Source organism: Lycorma delicatula, chromosome 5 (genome assembly GCF_047948215.1).
Source record: "Lycorma delicatula isolate Av1 chromosome 5, ASM4794821v1, whole genome shotgun sequence".
Classification (NCBI taxonomy): domain Eukaryota; kingdom Metazoa; phylum Arthropoda; class Insecta; order Hemiptera; family Fulgoridae; genus Lycorma; species Lycorma delicatula.
The window spans coordinates 73,127,782-73,150,671 of record NC_134459.1 but is presented as its reverse complement, the minus strand read 5'-3'; the positions used below and the strand labels follow the sequence as shown (position 1 = coordinate 73,150,671).

The window sequence follows — 22,890 nt, the reverse complement described above, 5'->3', positions numbered from 1 at the left end:
ATATGTTTGAGCGCGCATTAAATATGTCGTTACATTGATTTTAGTCAATAATAAAATTATATTTTATTAACTGGAATTACATGTAGTAAGCATATTTCATAGATTCATTCTCGTAGATGTTAATAATTTACATAAATTTATGTGATTGCACACACAGTTTATTTTGAAAGACAGATAATTTGTGCACGATGATATGTCGGTTTATTACACAAAAGAAGCAATGGGCTGTTGAATATTCGACGGCGGCAACATCATAACCACTGTCATTTGACTTGGTGAGTAGAAGCGGCATGCGCATTAGTCGCTTTCAAGCAACAGCTATCTACAATGAGAGTAGTCGCTAGTTAGTCGGTAACGAATAATTCAATCATGTTTACTTATAATTTCTACTGTCTTAGTTAACTGTATACTATAAAATTAATATCTTAAATAGTTGGTATGACTTTTCAAAATTACGTAGTGTAAGTATTAACAATTACTTTACAAATGTTATAAATTTATTTTATGTACATTACGTATATTGTGCGTTATATCAAGAAAATGATTGCTTTTATACACAGATAATACAAAAACATGATATGTATGCTTGATTTTAGTATAAATTTTTTGTTTTGCAACATCTTATATTTAATCATTTACAATTTGTTCTTCTGTTAGAAGATTAGAAATATTGTATTTACTGCATCAGAATATATTTCTTTAACGGGAGTTAACCTTACTTATGAAAATTCATTAAGATAAAACTTAAATAAACAACTTAGTCAAACAACTACATAAATAGAGATTAGAATTAAGTGCAATAAGTCTGTTTTTAATAACCAACAAAAAAATAGATTTTCCAGAAATTTCTGATTCTCAAGCAAAAGAAGCAGCCTTAATCAGCCTACTAGGTATCGAGAATAGCCCAATTTGTTTAACTATCATTAATCATCCTAGCCCACCAAAATTGGCATTAGGAATAATAATAGAAATATTTAACCCTCCAAGTTGCAAATTCTCGCTTTTATCACAAGGACAGTCAATATGACGAACATCCTAACTTTTTCTGGTTACTTGTATTGATGCTTTACATTCTATATAACCTATAACCATCAGAAACTTAAGGTATTATTGTGAAGAAAATATATTAATGTACATACATATTCTATAAAATATTGCAATCCTTATACCATTCCCAGTTGTTATAATTTACTCAGTTAAACAATATCATTTTCCAAACCAGTCTGATCATTTCTCTTAATTAAACCTGAACATCAAAACACACAACTCACATGAAAGATTTAACTATGCTGGTTGAAAGTTACAAACTTCAACTAGACTTGAATCAAATCAACTAATTTGTTATATAAACTAGACTTATTGTTTTGTGTAATTGTAAACAGTATAAATAGTGAAACAATCAGATCATTAACTGCTATTGTACACATTTAAGTTTATCTTATATATTTGTATTCCTTTCATAATAAATAACAGGGTGTTAAAAAAAAAACTGGAAACATGTTTTATATACACACACATATATATATATATATATATATATATACAATTTTACTGTAAGTTTAAATTTTAAAATAACAAGTTAGTCACGTGGCACAAGATTTTTATGTAAAATTTAACTAGGAAAACTGTAATGAACTTCTTATTTGTCTATTACTCTTGCTTTTGAGATACCAGAGACCAAATTGCAAAATTGAAACAGGAGAAAATGTTATGGAGAATATTTTTTATTTTATTTTGACCACAAAATTACATTCAGTTATGTGATTTTAACAACTATTGTTGGAAAAAAATTATTAATAACATTCTAAATTTTATTCAGTACTTAGCAACAGTGTACAAAATTACTTTTCATCATTATTATAAATTATAAAACTATTTCCGTCTATATTAAAATCACCTACTGTTGTATGGTTTTACATCTATAGTTAGTATTTACTTTAACAACCTGAATTTGTAACAACCAATAAATATTATCAAGTGTTTAATTTAAAATCTACTTTCCTATTGTTTTACAATTCAGTTTTAACCCACTTTTTGGTTTTGTTTAATTTTTTCTAGAATTATATATACCGTCAGTGTATTTCTCTTTCATAAAAAAAAAAAAAAAACTTTATGACCACTTACATCTGATGCAACATGGCATTATGTTTACTAGTAAATGTTAATATTAATTAATTAATACTACTTAATACTTCAATAAATTATATTGAATTTTTTTTTTTATTTACCAGTAATTTGTTAAATGTATACAAAAGGATAAAATAAATATTACTAGGCTATTCCTTATTCCTACTTTATTATATATTTACATTTTATGATAGTATTAGTTTATCACCAAAAAATGATTAAAGGAGCTTGTTCATTGTCATTCAAAATACCCACATAATCAGGGAAACTAGTAAGACCAGGTTTTTGCCCTTGGATTGCTATTCTGATCTAATTTTGTTTTCTCGTTATTTCTATTTCATATACAAAAAAAAAAGAGTTAGGTTATGATCCCTTTCACTATTATCACAAACTACCATTCAAATTGCTTTTTCTTTTTTTTAAAATGTGAATCCTAACTTCATCGTTGTTTGGTAATATATTTTTATGAAAACCTTGTAACTGTATGGAATTCCCGTAATTGTTTTTGCCTTATTATAAAAAAATTAATTTTATTTTTATGAGATAAAATTGCTTCTTTTGACCATGAAACTATATAATTTGTTATCAGGACTTCACCAACAGCATATAATATGGAAATCCTATTAGTATTGGGATACTAGTCATTAATATTGTGTACTGCCAATGTACATGAAAAATACACAAAAGTGTATCATCAAATTGTCTAGTTTTCAATTTATTCTTTTGTAAATTATCTGTAGTTATTTTTCCAATTAATATTACTACTGCATGTCCTGTTAAACTAATATTGTTACAACTTTTTTTAGTATTATAAAAATAATACTTATATCTAAATATAATTTTCAGGAACATAAACATTTAATTACGATAATTTTTAAAGCGCCTTCAGTCGTACATTCATCAAAAAAGAAGTAATTCTGGTGTGTAACCAATTTTTAAAAATTTTATTATTATTTACTATTTCACTATTACTTAATCTCTAAAATAAAAATTAATTTAGCTTCCTCACTGTCATAGCAAAAAAATTGAAGGAAAATATTATTTATGGTAAAAGTTATATCTCTATTAAAATTTATGTATTTCTTAATGTCCTGCCATACCTGAGTTCCAAATACCAAACTTGTATTTTTATATATTTGTAAGCGCATGAGTTTATGTTCCAGTAAGTTAAATTCTTTAAATTTTGAGACACCTAAAAGAGTTGTTGGTGATATATTGAGGAATACAAATCAAAAGGGATTGCTTATGTTATATGAAAGGGCGGGACTGAAAATATTACCACTGAATTTTATTTTTTAAAACATCACCCTCTTTTACAAAATCAGATTTTATATTTTCCAGCCTGTAACACCCAATTTATAAAAACTACAATTTTTTAATATTGTTTTTTCTAAATGATGCATTATAAATATCGTAGTTGCAAGAACAATAACAGTAACCAAACACGTAGAATTTCTAAATATTTAAATTTAATTTTTTATGCTATGGATTTTTCCTTGATGGTTGGTGATGGACATTTTTTAATTTTATACTTTCTAAATGGCAAACCAAACAAATTTAATAAATACAACATTCCCAAAATTTACATCATAACATTTTCAATGGCTTCAATGGTATCTTGAAAGAGATGCCATCAGTGAAAGATACAGGAAATTCGTAAGGAATAGATTGTATCTATCTTGAATTTAAAAAATTTTTATAACATTTGATTGTTTGACAAAACAATCAAGAATATTATTTTGATTATTTTTTCATACAAATAAACAAATTAGCTCAATAATTTTCATCTTTATCAGTAACTAATAATTCAGGTTCTTATTAAAGTATGGCCTCTTGTTTTTTTTTTTCTAATATATAGTCTTCCTTCCTTTTTCTTGTTTAGCCTCTGGGAATTAGTGTCAGGTATGACTTCAGAGGATGAATGAGGATGATATGTCTGAGTGTAAGTACAGTCTCAGGTCGATTATTTCTGAGATGTGTGGTTAATTGAAACCCAACAATCAAAGAACACTGGTATTTATGATCTAGTATTCTTCAAATCTGTATAAAAGTATAAAAGGACTTGAGGACTTGAACACTAGAACTCTTGACTTCCAAATCAACTGATTTGCAAAGACATGTTTACCACTAGACCAACCTGGTGGGTGTATATATATATATATATATATAGTCTGTCTGTGCTCTATGCAACTATCAGAAACGTTTAGCACATTATAATAGTATAAGTTTATTTTTATAAGTAAATTTATTATTAGTTGTCTCATTTCTGAACTGAAACTTTTTTAAAATATAATAATTTGATATGAAATAATAGACTGATTTTGAAACCTTTTTTTTTTTTAATAGTAATAATAATAGTATCTCTTTAGTTGATGCTTATTTTTAATTAATTACAACAAATATTTACCCTCTAGGAATAGAATAGCTTAGTGGTTAAGTAACCATCCCCTTTCTGAGCTAAGGGTAATAGATTGAAACATAGTTGAGGACGGTTCAATTTGTAACCTAATGAATAACTCTGCAGGCCTTCAAACTCTAACAAGTGCCCATCTTCACCAATGGGAAAGTTAAATGTGTGCATACCATTCTAATTACTGTATACACTCTTTGAGTGGATACAGATCTGCTTGTTTCATTAATATCCTCATGTGGAATGCAGAGCTTAATTCAGCAATAACTTTGTAGGTTAATGGGAAAATACTTGATCCGAATAAGAATTAAGGTAGAATTTAATTTAATTATACTTAAATGGCCAAGAAATAAATGAACACTAACTAGTCATTAAGCCATAAATAGTATTTAACTAAGTTCTATATGAAGATTAGCCTATCTGGGGAACATTTCGACCTTAAGAATTCTACATATTTATTTTCTTTATTCTGAATGTTTTATTGAATCTCATTCCAAAAAATTCCGAATAAAGTATCAAAGATTAGTAAAATCAAATGTAGAAAAATGGGTGCTTTATTCTTAAGACCAAATAACTGAAAACTTATCTTTATCTCAACAAATTAAACTCAATTTCTCTATCTTTCAGTTTAATTGACTAGATAAATTTTTATATTAAAAGTAGGAAAGAAGGCCTGGCTTTGTCCAGAAGCCCCTACTTACGTTTATTTGAAAATTTTGAACTTAGCCTTTAGATTGTTCTGTACAACACAAGATCCTGATTTCCAATATGATTAGACTCTGGGTTACTGGATGTCACAACTGCTGACCCAACTGCCATGCTACTTATTACAGAGGAAGGACTAAATGATAATGGAAAAGAGTTAAGGAATTTCACAGATTCCCTTTTAATCTCACAAGAGAATTGCTTCTGATTGGCACAGAACAGGTTAGTTATCATCTTTCTCAGGACCAATTCATTGACCTGTATGGTCATTGGTCACAAACCATTTCCGGTTATTATAATATCCTTAATTCACATCCTATTATTTATTATAACTTAATGTAGTCCAGGTGTCATAGAAACATCACATAGTATGGAGATACATTTTGTAACCTTTTCAAGAACCCCCCAAAAAAAAACAGAATGTTACATTAGAAATATTTATTATATATTTTACTACTATTAACAATAATTAGGACCCCTGCTGAACTTATTTAATTTTGTTATATATAATGTAAATAGTAATACCCTCTTTCAGATAACCAGTTTTAGTAACAGTAACAGTAATAAATTCTGACATTTTCTTAACCCACCGGGTTGGTCTAATGATGAACATGTCTTCCCAAATAAGCTGATTTGGAAGTCAGTAGTTCCAGCATTCAAGTCCTGGTAAAGGCAGTTACTTTTTTATGGGTTTGAATACTTGATTGTGGATACCGGTGTTCTTTGGTGGTTAGGTTTCAATTAATCACACATCTCAGGAATGGTCGAACTGAGACTGTTCAAGACTACACTTCATTATACTCATACATATCATCCTCATTCATCATCTGAAGTAATACCTGAATGATAATTCATGGAGGTAACCAGGAAAAAAGAAAGAAAGACTTATAAGTTCTTAATTCCTTTTTATGAATGTGATATAGTTGTATTAAAAGAAAACTATTGTTTTGAATCTATTTGATCTAATCTACCACTTGAGTAAAGACACAGTGACAAATCCTAATACTTCACTTAAGACGTTGGAAACATTATTTGAAAAGGTTATACCAAATTAATTTTAGGGGCCATACGAAATGTTAAATCTATAGGTGAGAAAACCAAAATATTTGCAGCAATGTGGTATATGTTACAAGTATCTGATGAAGCTGTCATAGGATGTTCTTAAACAATCCCACCCAAAAATTTCAAAATTACAAGGAAAGTTAAGTTTAAAGTATTTTTCTAGTTTTCTGCTGGTTACTTCTTGAAGCTGAGTGCTCTTGCATGAACTAGCTATCCATTAGTGTGACAGTTATTCAGAGAAAGAAACTTTGACCATTATTTCCTATAATTGTGTTGTAATTAGTAAACATAATATTGCCAATTAATTCATGAGATTAACCCTAGAATGAGACACTTAATTTTTCAACTTAATCCAACACACTGGGGTCTCTCAGACCCCTGAATATTTAATTATTGAAATTGGGTTACTATTAATTATTGAAATTTCAAATTATTCAAAACCACTGTTATTTAATGCTTATAAAACATTCAAATATAAGTTAAAATTTTTATAATATAAAAAAATCTAAGCTGTTAAGTTTAGCTGTTACGCTATAAGTTTGTTTCTAAGCTGAAATCAAACTAAGTATGCCTATTTATAAAAATTTTATTTGCATAAAACATATTTTTTAAAGAATTAATAGTTAATTGTCTATTTAAAATATGAGGTGTATAGAAAATAAAAAATTTAACACATAAAGTAATTCATTATGTGTGTTTGTCAACACCATTTATCTCACGCATTCCTGACACATAAGGGACTGATGTACATGGCAGTGTTACACTCCTTGCAGATTAAACAGGTCTTCCTCTCTTTATTCCGAGGGCAGTATTTGCCCTCTGTTTACTTAAAGGCTTTGCTTGGACAAGAGGTGTTGGTTCTACTGCTAAAAGATCATGGATTTTACATGAAATGGCCTTTCCAATTTCATGGTTTGTATGCGATTCCTTATGTGTGGTTCACAAAGCAAAACTCCAAGTTCAAATAAGAAATCTCATCTTTTTATAGTTTTTTGATTGTTCACTAACTTATATAGAATGATGGCATTTATTGCAGTCTGATCTAGGAGGCCAAAAAAAAAATCTGTTCAGCCATTGTTTGGTTTTTCTAGTATTCATCTAGTGTATTCATCAGTTGATCAAATGTACCTACCACCTTTTGTGAAATTGTTTGAAATAATTATCTCTGGCTTTCCTTTTCAGGATTTGCGGAATCATCATAATACATTGTTGGCAACAAAAGAACTATTTTATTTCATTTCAGGGAAAAGGAAACAAGAGTTTTATTTTTTATCAAAACAGAACTGTGACTGGCTTTGTTGTCTTGCCTTCAATAAGCTTGGTGGAATTTTTAGCTTATTTTTGGGGACAGTTCCAGTCATAGTTAATTTGTGCTCTTTTAGCATCATGTCGATTAATGGCACTATTGTAAACTAATTATCAACAGTAATGTTTCAGTTGGTGCCATGTATCGGTTCAGACAATGTTCTAATATAATATGAAGCTAGTGGCTCCTTCTCTAAAGTCTCTACTTTTCCAACATGTGGGGTAGCATTTATCATGTAGTATGTTCTTGCATCATTCATCATAATGATATTCAAACCATACGTATTGGATTTTTAAGATAAATAGACCCTGAATGAACATCGACCATGAAATCATAGTAGTTGTTCGTATACAAAAAAATTAAATTAAATCGTTAAAAAATTAAATCGGTTCATGGACATTGTACTTTGGTAAATTTGATGGCCTTTTCTATTTGACCAGAAATCCTCCACATTTAAATTGCCTGATTTATTGATGCTTACAATATAAAACATAGCAATATAGGCGTTTAACTCACTCATTTGTTAATTCATGGTAACTTTGCAGAGTTATATTGGCTGAGTATCTCCTTTGTATCTCTTCATTAATGTGTAAAACAATTTTGGAAATAATATTCCTTTTAAAAAGCAAATTCCAAGCTTCCAAAGGTGATTTAACAGTTTTAGCATTTCCTTTGGGTCCAGGAATGTGAGTAAAATTATTTTTACTTACTGATCTTTTTACAACTGAACTCCATTTATATGAGTTCTTCCCTCTCAATACTGAAATACATGCTGGTGTTTTAGCGTTGTCCTCATCAGCACTTTCCACAGAATCAGAAAAACTTTGACACTGAGTGTTATCTTCCTCAGGTGCTGATGATTCGTCTTCAAGTGGTAAACCTGCACACTCCTTTTCATCAAGTTCTTGAAGGACACGAACAAGTTCTTCAGCTGTTGAGTAATGAGGAGTTGCTATTGTAAACCTTAAAATAGGTAATGGAAATATTTTAGCTGATATTTTTAGCATGCAAAAGTGATGACAAATTCAAAATGTCAACGTAAATGAATGAATCAATCTATAATGAGCTGCAGTATAAAATAAAAAATACTTACCTACCTTTCAAAACAAGGTAGGGATAAGGGGGTAAGGGTGTGAGGGATCTAAGATACCTCACACCCCCAAAAGATCATTTACTATTGATGCGCTGGGATCTGAGCTACTCCAAGGCGGGGACGGATGTTTTTGTCTGACACAATGAGACAGAGAGAACTCACAGGTGGCGCCAATACCTTCCCCAACGTCTGGAATTTATGTACAAAGAGGTTAGATTTAATTCCCGCCATCCTTGAAAACAATGTATATTAACCGTGATGTCTGTGTGACCCCAGTGTGTTGTTCTAGGGTTAAACTAATTTCATTATCAATGATGAAGAAAGTCACTAATCTGGTTTCCATGTTTAAAACTCATTTGGTTTTTTTAAAACTCATTAAGAAGAATAAATAACTCACTCTCAGATGAACATTAATTTAGACATTCAATTGGTAAACAGTTTGAAATATTTTAAACTGCTATCAAAATTGAATTTACTGATTAGTCAAGTAATAAATATTTTACCTCAGAACCACCATCCTGATTCCAGTATATAATAATAGTATTATAATATATTAGTCATTTAATAGAAGGATACCATTCTACTGTAGTAATGGTATTTTGTACTTTATAATCTGTTATTTCATGTCTTTATAAATTTAAGAAAAAATAATTCAAAAGACAATTTCATGGTCTTGTACTCTTCCTTAAAATAACTAAAACATTTAGTAAACTACCCAAAAATGATGGTATTAAAAAATAGCATTGAATTATTTATTAATCTTGAAGTTACATAACCTTTGTATTTATTTTTAAACTGTGTATTATCATAGATAAATTAGAACATAAATAGATGTAAAATACATCAATATTCCATTCTGATCAAAACATAACTAATTATAATTTACAGTGTATGGGTTATATCTTCATTAATAGGCATGCTATTTCATAAATAAAAAAATAAAACTGCTTTATCACTTGCCTAAAATGATCAAGGTATTGGGGAAACATGATCATCGTTGTATGCTGGACTGATTACAATTTTAAAGAATTAAGTATTTCTACTCTGCTTGATTTTGAGATAAATTTATTTTTATTTATAATAGAAATTAATAATAAAAATTGAAAGAATTTTTTTTATTACTACATATAGAATATTTAATTTTAATCATTTCAGGCGATTTTCTCGTAAACTGTGTACAATACAAAAAATTACCAATACAAAAGTAACTCATATTTGTAGGGGACACCTCATGGTGACCTTGTACTTGACCTGGACCTTATTTCAAAATTATCACAATTTTTTCAAATGGAATGACCTATATTTGATACCATTAATGAAAAGACCAGAAAATTTTACATTGAAATATGTGGTCACACATATGACCTTGGAACTTTTTTTGAAGGTCATAGAGCTAACCACCAGAGAAAATGTTATACAGAGCTGGATTCTTTTCACAGATATTTACAGTTGCTGGTTTCTAAGTGAGAACAGGATTGCTATCCTGGTACTGTCTTGAATCAGCAAATTGTGTTAGTAGGATGTTGAAAGTGATAATTCCAAAATCAAATTTATACTTTCAAAAAAGTTCCTAGGTATTATGTGACCTACATATTTCAATGTAAAATTTTCTGCTCTTTTCATTAATGGTATCAAATATAGGGACATTCCATTCGAAAAAAATCATGTTAGCCTTGGAATAGGCTCAAGGTCAAGTTCAAGATCACATGAGGTGTCCCCCTCCAATCTGAGAAACTATTATTTAAGTAATTTTTTGTTGTATTTTGCATAGTTTATGAGAAAATCCCCTGGGACGATTAAAATGAATCACTCTCTATACATATTTTTACTTTTATAAAATACTTTTTTGTTTATTTGTTGTTATAGGATTTAAAATCTTTGGGAAATACTTCCTAAGAACTTCTCCCCCTGTTATTTTGGTCTTAAAATTCAGGTAAGCTATGTGATTCAGATTAAATATCCAGTATAGCCTGGCTAATAATATACAGTATAATAATAATACAGTATTTTCATCGCAAAAGTTCTCATTCATACTAACATTTTTGTACTATAATAAATATAAATTACAAAAATCCTTAACATACACAGATGTGTAATAAGTGCTATGTAATAAATCAGTGAAATAATATTAGTATTTTAATGTTTCAATGTTTATTTTGTGTTTCTTAATAAAAAAGATCCGTTTTTAAATGTAAAACAAATCACTTTCAAACAGTTGCAACGTTTTCTTCCTTGGACCTTTGGAGCTAATTAACAGTTCGTTTCTGAGTTGTATAACCATTTGCTAAAAAAATTGCATCATTTTTCATTTAACAAATTGAAAATATTGACATTATTTTCTCAAGATCTTCAGTGAAATTTTTAGTGGTTTGTTTATTTACATTAATTCCTTTTTAATGTGAATTTTTTACAAGACTTGCTATACCAAAAAATACTGTGTTCTTATGTGCTTGTTAATTGAGTATTACAAAATGAAAATAGATTCAAATTTGCTTCATTTGTTGCTCACATTTTATAAAATATTACAGTTATATCTATTTCGCATGACATAGTGTTTGTTTTAATGAAGAATGTAATGGATGGAAGAATAAGAGCATAATGGTATGCAAGAGAATATCTCTTGGTTTATGAATGTTCAGTGACACAGCAGTATATGGTTGTGCAGTAGATATCATGTTTGCTTTACATTCATTTCCATTTTAATTCTAACTACAACATGAGGGATTTCATTGTGTGTACAATGCTTCACTGCTATTCATTTCCTTATAGATATGTGCATAATGCAAATGCAGATAGTAACATGTATCCTTTATTTGTTAGTAAATTAATTTTGGTAAGATTATTTTTTAAAAATGTTGCATGCATTTTTAGTTTTATAATTCAGAGACAAAGTTTTTATAGACAGAGTTCTGAGTTATCTTATCATTTCTACTTGCACTCAGATTCCAGTACCTTTTATTTTTACAATAATTATAAATATATCATAATAATGGAGCATTATATTGTGTTGTAAAAAAAATGACAGAATGAATATACCTTCTTTCATATCTTTACACTTCAGATATATATATAATTATATCCTTTTAGTAATTAATTTACATGCTAATTAATAATACATTTTAGTAATTAATTTAAAGGAATGTGTGTTATAGGCATAACTATTGTTGATAATTAGCCATCAGCTACTTTTAAAAAGTGCCAAAACCATTATCAATATTAATCATATCATCTCAGGTATATATGTAAATTGAAGAGCAAAGTGATTGATTTCCTTCTGCTATTTTCACTAATCAAGTGCTTCAGATTAGTGAAGATTGGGCCAAAGGCCCAAACCGGTTAACCAACACTGTGAAGAAATAGATACTGTGGAACACACAATATACTTGTGTCACCAGTGGGACGAACTGAGGCACACACAGGCCATTTAAGGACTGACACCGGATAATACCGTACAATATATGTTAAAGGAACATTGTGATTGAAATGTCATAGCAACCTTAGTCATGAATATTTTAAAGACTAATGAATGAGACGCTGTGGAGTGAAACAGGGTAATCTGGTGGTAGGGTCTTACAGGGGCAGCTCTGCTCATGAGAGGGTGGTTCGCTGAGGTTGACCACTCTTAATGACTGACCGGGGACCCCCTGAGTTCATGGGCAATAAAAAAAAGACTGAGACCTGGCTGGATCCCTCCCTAGGGAGAAGGTATGGTTAGAGGTAGGCGTATAAAAGACCCAGTCCCGGCCTAATGGGTGAACGACCCCTGCGGGGAACGGCATAACCGGGTCCTGCAGGGTCTCAGTAGATTAGAGGCAAAGACAACCTCTGATGATGTGCAATGCATTAGCTGGTCCACCCGCCTAGGTTTAGGAACAAAAAAAAGTACAGACTTTTAATACATAGTAACTCCCTCTTCTTATTGAAGGCTTCCTTTGCCATAATAGTACCAAATATCTGTAACTTTTTACTTTTACTATTATTTTTTCACTTGTCTTTATCACTTAATCTTGATTGTTAATTTCCATTACTTTAGTTTTTCCTATATTTATTTTCATTCTTCTTCTAGGACTGTTACAATATTTGAAGCAGGTGTATGTATGTGTATATATATATATATATATATATATATATATATATATATATATATATATTTATATATTATTTTTAAAATAAAGGATCCTATCTTCTATTTGGCGGTACAAGTCAAATGAACAGGCTCTTAATTACATTTATCTTGAATTTGGCCAGTCTGCGGTTAAACAATGTGACCTGTTTTAAAACTATTTTGGGTTTATGATACATTGTAATGCAATAACTGAAAATTAATTTTTTAAAAACAATATTTTATACAAGATTCTGATTAATTAAATCATAATATTTATCTCATCTTATGAAGATCATTTCTACACATGAAAATTCTATTTTTCTGCTGCTATATCTACACATATTATCAGTGATCAATAAATGTCACTGTTTAATTATACTTAAGCATTTCTTATTGGCATGAATGAGACATGTATCATTCATGCTTTTGATAAATGTTTATGAGCACAAGTTTTGTATTGCTACTTGATTTTATTTATCAATAGTTAAAATTGATTGTTTGCTTTCAAGAACTCAGGTGAAATGTATTTAATTTTTTCAAATTATAAACTTTAAATAAAAGATAGAAGTAGATTTTAAAAACTGAGTATATCTAATAACGTAAGTAAATACAATATTCGAGTTGCTGAGGATGGTTGTAACAACAATTGAATTATTTTAGTTATATTTAGTTAAGAAATAAGTTATTTAAGCTTTTTCATTATAAAATTTTACTTGTTCTGTAATTCCAGCAGTATATATTTTTAAATAATTTTCATTTCTGATCTTTTTATGATAATACCCAAAAAAGCACCTGTCTAACATAGTGAAATTTCAAACATATTATGTAGTGATTAAATATCCTTGTTGAATTAATATTCTTGATAAAGATGTTTCATGAAAGATAATGTGGATGGTGTCCAAATTTAAGCCAGTTGGCACTTGAGATTGATAAAAATAACTGAAAATAAATATGCCCAGATAAAAAAAAAAAAACAAAAAAAAAACGCTTTTACGTTTGCTATAATTTTTATTTATTGTCAAATATTGATAATATTTAATTGTTTTACCTTACTATCTATAAAAAAGTTATAAAATTATCTTATGTTCAAATGTTTACACATCTAGTACAGCTATTTCTATTCAGGTTCTGTAGGCAGTTCCATCCCTTGTTTGTGTGCGAGATGAATGAACATGTAATTTATTATATCCCTGAATTCATAGACCTGGATTCATAACTAGACAAAACAGAAGGGTAGTAGACATTATCAAGTTGCTAGAATTAAAATGTAAATGGTCCAGCTGGACATAAATCTGTCTCCCCTCCCTGGAAAGAAAGCATTAACCATCAGTGTCTCTTGTTAAAAACAAGTTAAAAACAGACAAAATCTATAAAAAATATTATACTATTATTCTTACCATGGATGAATGGATTGTAGTTGAAAATGTGAGACAAGTAATAAAATATTAAGCTAAAAATTTTAAAAATTAATAATTTTTGAAATCTTCATCCCAGTTGTTATGGACTACAAAAAAACAAGTTTAGGAATATCTATGCATAAAAAGGTGTAAAAGGCTTAATTTATCAGATAAATACTTCAGGGTCATGTTGGGTTCTTATTCAGATACTATATTGGCTGAAAAATTACGATTCGTATAGATTGATAGGCAGATCAACCCGCTACTGCTATACCAGCATTACTAAATCACATAGCTATCAAGGATACATTACCTCTCAAAATCCTCACATTCATAGCCTCAGATCCAGTGGGTATTATCAAAAATCCAATTAATATTATGAAAAAAAAAAGTGTGGTCAAAGGTAAGGGAATAGATTGGGGATATTACAAAAAAGATTCTGGTAACACAAAATAAAATAAACCAACCCACCCAAAGATGTGTTACAAGTTTCTGATGTGGAGTTCCATTCTTCCCAAAATCGCTTCTGACAAAAGCTATTTTTACTCTATTTGGATAAAGCTTATTATTGATCAACAATTTTGTATTGTAAAGAGCTATCTGAAAACTGGCTTGTGCTTCCTTAAGGAAAATTCTCACCTATTCCCAGAAAGGTATGGGATGTGTTAATCAACCAAATTCAGCATTATTTTCCCAGGAAGATTACAAAAACATCATCAATATAAAATGATAAAATAAATGATATAAAATGATATTATAATAATTTACAGGCATCTAATATGATATCAACAATCAGTTTTCATTTCATACTAATATTTTGTATTATTAGAGTACTATATGTTTTAATCCTCATAATCAGCTGTTACGATCATTGTACTCTAAGTATTGACTGTATATTGTATATTGTTTGTAAATCCACTTAGGAGGGAAGCAGCATTTTGATAGCAGTATAATTTTGTCATTGATTTAAGTGACTTGATACACAAAGTAAAAAAAAAAAAATTCTACATTTTATTATTTTTATTTATTTATTTTGTAATGAGAATTTTTATGTTGTTGTTTAAGGCTGTTTGCCTAATACAAACTGTTTATTGACCTAATCTAAACTTGTACTAACTGATTATATTGGTGTCATTAATTGAATTCTAAGAGGAAATAATTTTTTACCAAATGAGTTCAGACTGAAGTAACAAACTCGTACGTCAATAACATTAAACATATATATATATATATATATATATATAATTAAATAATCATATGATATTAAATGTTACAAAAATTTAAGTTAATAAAAATTTATAAATTATTTAATGAAAAGAGGTAAGTTTTTTATAAGTCTACATCTTCACCTATACTGGAATTGTGGAAGTTAAATGTTATAAGCAACATAGCATCCAACATGTGAACTATTAGCAGTAAGATTATTGTGAAATAAGCTAGTTCAATCTATTTCATCCTTACATCAGTGGGTTCAGCCTTTGGCTCAGGAGTAATATGAGTAATATTTTTCACATTTTCACACTTCGTTATTGTACACTTACACTTTAGTGTGCACTAATTATAGTGTGTAAAGATGAACTTTGTGTAAAATAAACAGTATTTGAGTCTACAAAATTGTTTTGTTTATGATTTATTTAAGCATGTTTACTTATGTTTAGTATTTTTGTTACTTATTCATTTATTTTTGTTTCAGGTAAGTGAAACATTTTTCCTGCACAAATAAAAACACATTACTTTAATCATTGTAATTAAAATTACTCACCAGTAGATCTAAATTTCACGTGCTTGTTGGTGCAACACATATTTACACACATCACAGTGTAAGTAGTAATTCACTTTTCCTAAAATAGAAAAATACAGAACATTTTGTTGATTATTGTTGTATAATTTGATAGATATTTAACTGTGATTGGTGCAAGTACTTTTTTATGTTATATATTTTATGCTTTATGTTACAATTTTTGTTTCAAACTTTGATATAATTTTTTTAATGACCAAACAATTTGCTAATCACCGTGTTCTTTGTTATTACTTAATAAATAATTTATTGTCTTTTTTTAATCCTGGGGATGAGATTAATTCTATTGTTATGTATTTCATTCTGCTTATTACAGTTGTAATGTATTATTTAAATAATCTAGATTTATTCTATTTAATTAATAATTTAACAGTCATACAGTGATTTAAACTATGCTATGTTTTAAATATCGGTTGTACAATAGCAAATTAGTAATGTTTATATGTGGTATAATTTTATCTTTGAGTTAGCTGATGTACAAGTTTTGTTAATGATTCAGTACAGCATGAGTTTGGCATACATAACAATAATAAATAACTAATGTATATATTATATATTAATGTGAATAGAAACACAATTTAACTTTTTTTCTTTTCAGTTTTGGCCACTTTAAGATCTCTTTCCAACCTCCTTCACATGTTTCTTCTTTGTTATTTCCTCTCTTCCCAGTGCTTCTTCATTCTCTCCACTTGTTCTTTGCATTCTTCTGAACATTTCATTTTCCAATTTTCTTTCCTGGTTTTTTTTTTAGGAAACACTAACATCATAATTTTGGCTTCAAAAGTGTCTACTTTATATGTTTAGTGTAATTTTTAAATTTTATGTCTTAACTTCTTGAACCGAATTTATTTCTGTTTCCCTATTATTGCAGAAGAAATCAGGAATTTTCTTAGATAATCTGTTTTCATTCATTCTGATAAGTTGACTGAATGTATTGCCATTAATCTTTGAATCAGTTATTTCAAATCATTTAATCAATAAATCAGTTAATCATTGAGTCAGCTATTTTTTTACTTTTATTGTTTAACCTTTATAACATGGTATTTTTTTTAGGTAGCATAAATTATCTTGGTTGTTTCTTACACCCATATAATAATTTCAACAATTTTTGCTCATCTATCCAAAGTTGTGTTATTTATCTTTGGTTAACAAAGTACCAAGGCTTATTTAAAGTAGCTTTTATTATTATAATTTTATGATTATAACTCATAATTTTATACTCCAAAATATTTATTTTCCAAAGTTTTACACTCTCTTATGAGGTAGGGTAACACCATGATTTAGTTATATGAGGTGAAATACTCTGTGTTCACCTGAACATGTATTTTTTATATGAAATATGCTTCAGGTACAATTGTATTTAATTTAAATTTTAATAATTTTATCCTGTTAGTTTTTTTATTTTGTTTATTGCTATAATCAAGAAAATAATTTGCTCTAAAAAAAACAATCTTAATGAATAAATTTAGGATTGTAGACTTTTCTTATAAATTATTAAACTCAAATAACAGAAAGGGTGGGAAGATATAAGATAAAAATAAACAAAATTTGAAACTTCTGTTGTCTTGTAGAAGGAAGGGTATGAGGACAAATATGAGATTAAAAGTGTTTTAATTCTTAGCACTTTTGTTTCTTGGATACATTTGATTATCTACCTCACAGCCTTGAAAATTGAAAAATATTTGAAAATATCATTAGTTCTTTTAGTCCCAAAGGTCTTTTATATGTTTCTTATTCTAAAATAAAGAATAAAAATAAATCTTTAAAAATTTTAAATTAAAAAAAAATTAAACATTTAAAATTTTTAAATAATTAGTGTAAATTGTTTCATCAGCATAGGTCTTTGTTTTTGTGACAGCAAAAATAGCTGTTAAAGTAAGATATGAATTTGTTGTTTCATATGTTCTTTATTTCCTCGTCATATGGTTTTGGGGTGTTATGTAGTATACTATGGGTATTATAAACAACAGAAAAACTCTGCTTAACTAGATCATCAGTTTATTTAGATTCAATATAATAATGTTTTTATATTGATGTTGTATAGAAACAAAAGTTAGCTTGATTCCCTTTTCGCAATTAAATTAATTTGAAACAAGACTGGAATTAACAATATAGGAAATAATGTATACAATAAAATTGTCTAATAAATAAACGAATAAAATAGTGTCAAACAATAGTATGTATTCTTGTGAGATGTAAGGAATAAAGAAACGAATAAAATAGTGTCATACAGTAGTATGTATTATTCTAAGGTGTAAGGAAAATAGATTATTTTCTAGTAATTTGGATTACCTATTATTCAATAAATTATCAAAGTCGGTAATTTTTAATTAAATACGTGATGTTATGTATTTGATGTTTTTTCTTGAGTGAATACCACAATGAAAAAGAATGATACCAGGATTCTGTTTGGGAATTTGATTGCTTACCTGCTATAAATCAGGATATTTTTATGCAGGAATAACAAAAATACATTTGTCTGTAAGCAGGAAACGAAACAGTATTTTTGTAATGGCTTTCAGTTATGTGGATGTACAATATTTTATCTGCTTTTTAGAGTTTTGTTCATTTATTTAGATAAATCAGCGAAAAAATTAATGTTTACTATAATAAATTTTAAGTAATAATTACTTTAATTCAGTACAAAGGTTGTTATTTTAGTTTTATTTGGGAAACCTCACTCTTTTTCAATAGAAAATACATTTTTTGAAGTTTTTCACTTACAAAAAAAAAAAGAAGATTTATAAAGAAAATTGCTAAATCTTAAAAATTTCTCCCAGTTGATTTCCAGATGAATAGCTTTTGATTCAAGTGAATACTTCCTACATTACAAAATTATGGTGGTGAGTGAAATATTCTCTAGGAAGTCTGAGCCTGTTCTTAGATGTCTATTTAATTTATTGAAAAGGAATTTTTTCAACATATATTTATGTTCATCAATGTAAAATCATTGATCTATTGTATCGTTTCTAGACAGAGTTAAGTCTTAAATAATGGATTTTTTATGCAATCTGCACCTTTGGCTGAGCTTAGCCTTGAAACTATTCTTCTGACAGAGCTTAATTTTTGGGTCACTCTGTAGTTCCTTCATAAGTACATCAACCTTGATCTCATTCTAATCCTTTTCTTTATTCTTGATTCTTTCTTATCATTTCCATTTCAGGTTCTGTAAGTGAAGATTGGGCTCCTAGTGGGATCATACTCAGGATTTGGGGATTTTGTGGACCTGTAGATATAATATTTTCTACAGTACAACTAATTCTAAACCTTTTATAACATATTTTTTATGAGAAACACCCTTTTTAAGAGAACAAGAACTTCATGATTTGTGGAAATATTCACACTTAGAATAAAATTCAACATACAGTTTGTGTATACAAAAGTATAATCCATAATATGTTTTTATATTTTTGTACTGGCTGTAAACATGGTTGATTGAAATATAAATATTTCAGGATTATATCTGTTGCATTATGGACACTTATTAGTGTCCATAATGCAACAGTGTGGTGGTTGCATTAGTAGACAAAATCTTAGGCTGAAACCCTTTACTTTTTTTAGACACTTCTGAAGCCTTGTGTAGCAGTGGGTGAAAGCATTAGCTGTATCAAACTATATTCAGTTAAATAACTATATATGCGATGTTACTTTTACATAAAACATGTTTTTAGACATTTTAATACGAATTTCATTGCTCTGAAACAAGATCTTTCTTTACATTTTTCTTATTATTTTTTTATATAAAAAGAATTAAGTAAAACACTTAACAGTTAATTTACCAAAGAAAGTTGTTTAATACTAATTTTTAATTGATATTAATTAAAAAAATTGTTTTACTAGAAGTAAATTTGATGTAAATAAAAATTATTCATAACAATAACAACACTGAATAATTTAGCAAGTAAAAGAGAAAAAAAAAACTTTAATGAAATGAAAAAATATATGTTTAAAATGTTAGGTTTTACTATAACAAGATTTACTCTCAATGTTTATAATATGTTAGTATATGGTATGTCTTTGACACAATGCATTTTCAATACAGGTTAGCTACGCAGGAGTTATAATTGATACTGTAATCATTACAGTCTAAAGTAAACTAGTTTTACATTGTCTATTAACCGTAATGTTATAATGAAGTGTGATAACAAATTTAAAGGGGTTTATATGTTTGTAACTTGCATGTTATAATTTCATTTACTTAAGTAGTTTACTTGTTCATTAATCTTAATAATTAAATTACTATCAAATCAAGTTGATATAATAATAAGAGTGTTACTCTCTTCTGACTTTTAGGTAGTCTTTAATAAAATTTGAGATTATTATAGTTAGGTCAATTAAATTTTAATCATTGAGATATACCTTTGCCTAATTAAAGATGTACTTATATATATATTTATATATATATATATATATATATATATATATATATATTAACATAGCAAAAACAATTCTTTTGTTATTGTATATGTCCATAACCCCAAACATTAATCCCATTAAACATAATCCCAAATATTAGTGTCTGTACTAATATCTCAAAGACAAAACTATAAAAACTGTTTACCACCAAGAGTACAGAATTTAATAATGCTTCTTACCTTATGCTTATTCAAGGTTTTCCCTAATCATCAGATAAACTTTTCTTTTATTTCTCAAATCACACATTAAATTCAAATATATAATATATTACAGCATGTAAAAACATGTAGTCAAAATATTTAAGGTAAAGTTAAGTGTAAAGTATGTGTGGCTAGCCACTTAATAAAAAAAATTTAATTATTTAATTTTATACTTTTAATATTTTAACTAAATATTTTTATATGTTCTAATTTTAATGTTTGTATTTAATGTGTGATTTGAGAAAAAAAAGGAAAGTTTAACTGATGATGAGGGAAAACCTCAAAAATTATATTAACAAACAATAAGCATAAGGTAAGAAGCATTATTAAATTTTGTACTCTTGGTGATAAACTGTTTTTATATTTTAGTCTTTGATATATATATGCACACAGTATAAACAATCATATTTTTATCAGCCACTACTTCTGTTTATAGATTCTTGTTTGTCATTGCGTAGATTGGATATATCATTTTCAACCAATGAACAGTTGGTTATTGAATTTTCAATATGTATGTGAACACGTTTTGTCTCAAATTTTTTTCTAATTTCGGATTCGGATTAAGTATTGTTAGAGGATTACACAAATACATAAATGTTGCAATTGGCTCTTAGGTTGACCTCAAGATTGCTGCCAAAATTAAAATATTTATAATAATTACGCAATGACGTTGTAAACTATCAAATGGGTTCCAAATATAATGTTTACTAAAACGTATGAAATATATAAATATCAGTTTTGTAAATCCATTATGACCACAAAATGACAGTAAAACTAACTTTTAAGTAATCAGAAAAAATATATGCCATAAAGTTTCAAAACATGAAATAAATAAATTATATTAACTTAGCATATATAGTATAATTAGAGTTAGAGTTAATAAGTATGAAAGAAATTAATTAAAATTGAGAGGACAGTAATAATAAAAATAAGAATATTTGTTCAGGAAAGTCTTATTACACTTTTCATTGATAACTGGTTTTGTTAACTGGGTTTGAATCAGTTTTTTATTTTTCTGAAAGTTATAAAAATAAAATTTTAAATAATACATATATGTTTTTTAACATGATTGTTTTGACAATTAAACAATGTTTAATTCCATGTACAAAGTAAAGAAAGTATTGCAATTGCAAAAAAATTAGAGTTTCAGATTTCAATGGAAATACCGTTTTGACCATTCCTGAATCCATTTTGGCTAGTTTCAGTGTGATATTTGTACGTACATATATATCTTGCATAACTAAGAAATAATTAGTTGTAGGATGTTGAAATTTTGGATTTAGGACTGTTGATACATCTAGTTGTGCATCTCCCCTTTTGATTGTAATCAACTGGACCAAAAGTGTCCATAAAAGCCCAAAGCTAAAAAGTTTGGATTTTGGACTTTTTATTAACTGCAGAAATAAGCCCTCATTGAGAGCTTTTCAACAATATATCATAAGTGATACTTGTTTTGATTGGTTCCAGAGTTATAGCCAAATGAAATATTTGGATCTTAAAAGGGGAAGGCAAATCTATTCGAATCAGAATCATCTCCTTTCTTTTTTTGACTTTCTTTTTTTTAATTTAATTACATTGATTTGTTAATAATTATTAATCTCTGTAAAAAAAAAAATTACAATAAATAATAATTCAATAATAATATTAGAAAATATATGAAAAAATATCAGATGTGATTGATGAAATAATATTTTATGTACTTTTCATTTAAAAAAAATGTTTGTATGTAATTTAACAGGTGTACAAGGAAGTCATGTTGTGTCCATATTAGATTTTTTTTCTTTATACATAAAACATATTTATATTCATGAAAAATAAATATACAAATAAACAAACATAAACAATAAACTAATATACAAATATTTTTTTTTTTATATTCATGATAAATTTTTAATTATGACAAATTGGAAAATATTTTCAATTAAACTGACAAATTAATCAGACAGATCTTCAGACCTATGGACAAGCAGAGATTTTCAAGTATTACCATAATGGTCGTGACAACATCCTACTGATTCAATATTTAATATTGATTATTAATGCTTTACAAACGCATGCCTAATTACTAATAAAGATGGTGAGTGTAATTGTTTAAGTTAGGTTTTAGGTTGAATTCTAGATAAAATTGTAAATACCACCTTTATCTGATGGTACATACACAACCTGATGTGTCTACATCATTGAATTATCCTAGGGAGTAGTATCCTGAAGAATAAAGAGTTAAAAGTTGGGAAACAATTTTTTTTTGTCTTCAGTAATTTGACTGGTTTG

The 22,890-nt window shown here is 27.8% G+C and overlaps 1 long non-coding RNA gene across 1 annotated transcript in view; it reads left to right on the top strand.

Moving 5' to 3' along the window:
• Positions 1-328: 328 nt before the first annotated feature.
• Positions 329-22,890, top strand: part of LOC142324454 (uncharacterized) — a 281,045-nt gene continuing 258,483 nt past the window's right edge. Inside the window, exons 1-2 of the long non-coding RNA XR_012756291.1 lie at positions 329-461; positions 10,570-10,636. This is a non-coding gene — a long non-coding RNA (uncharacterized LOC142324454). The remainder of the gene's footprint in view (positions 462-10,569; positions 10,637-22,890) is intronic.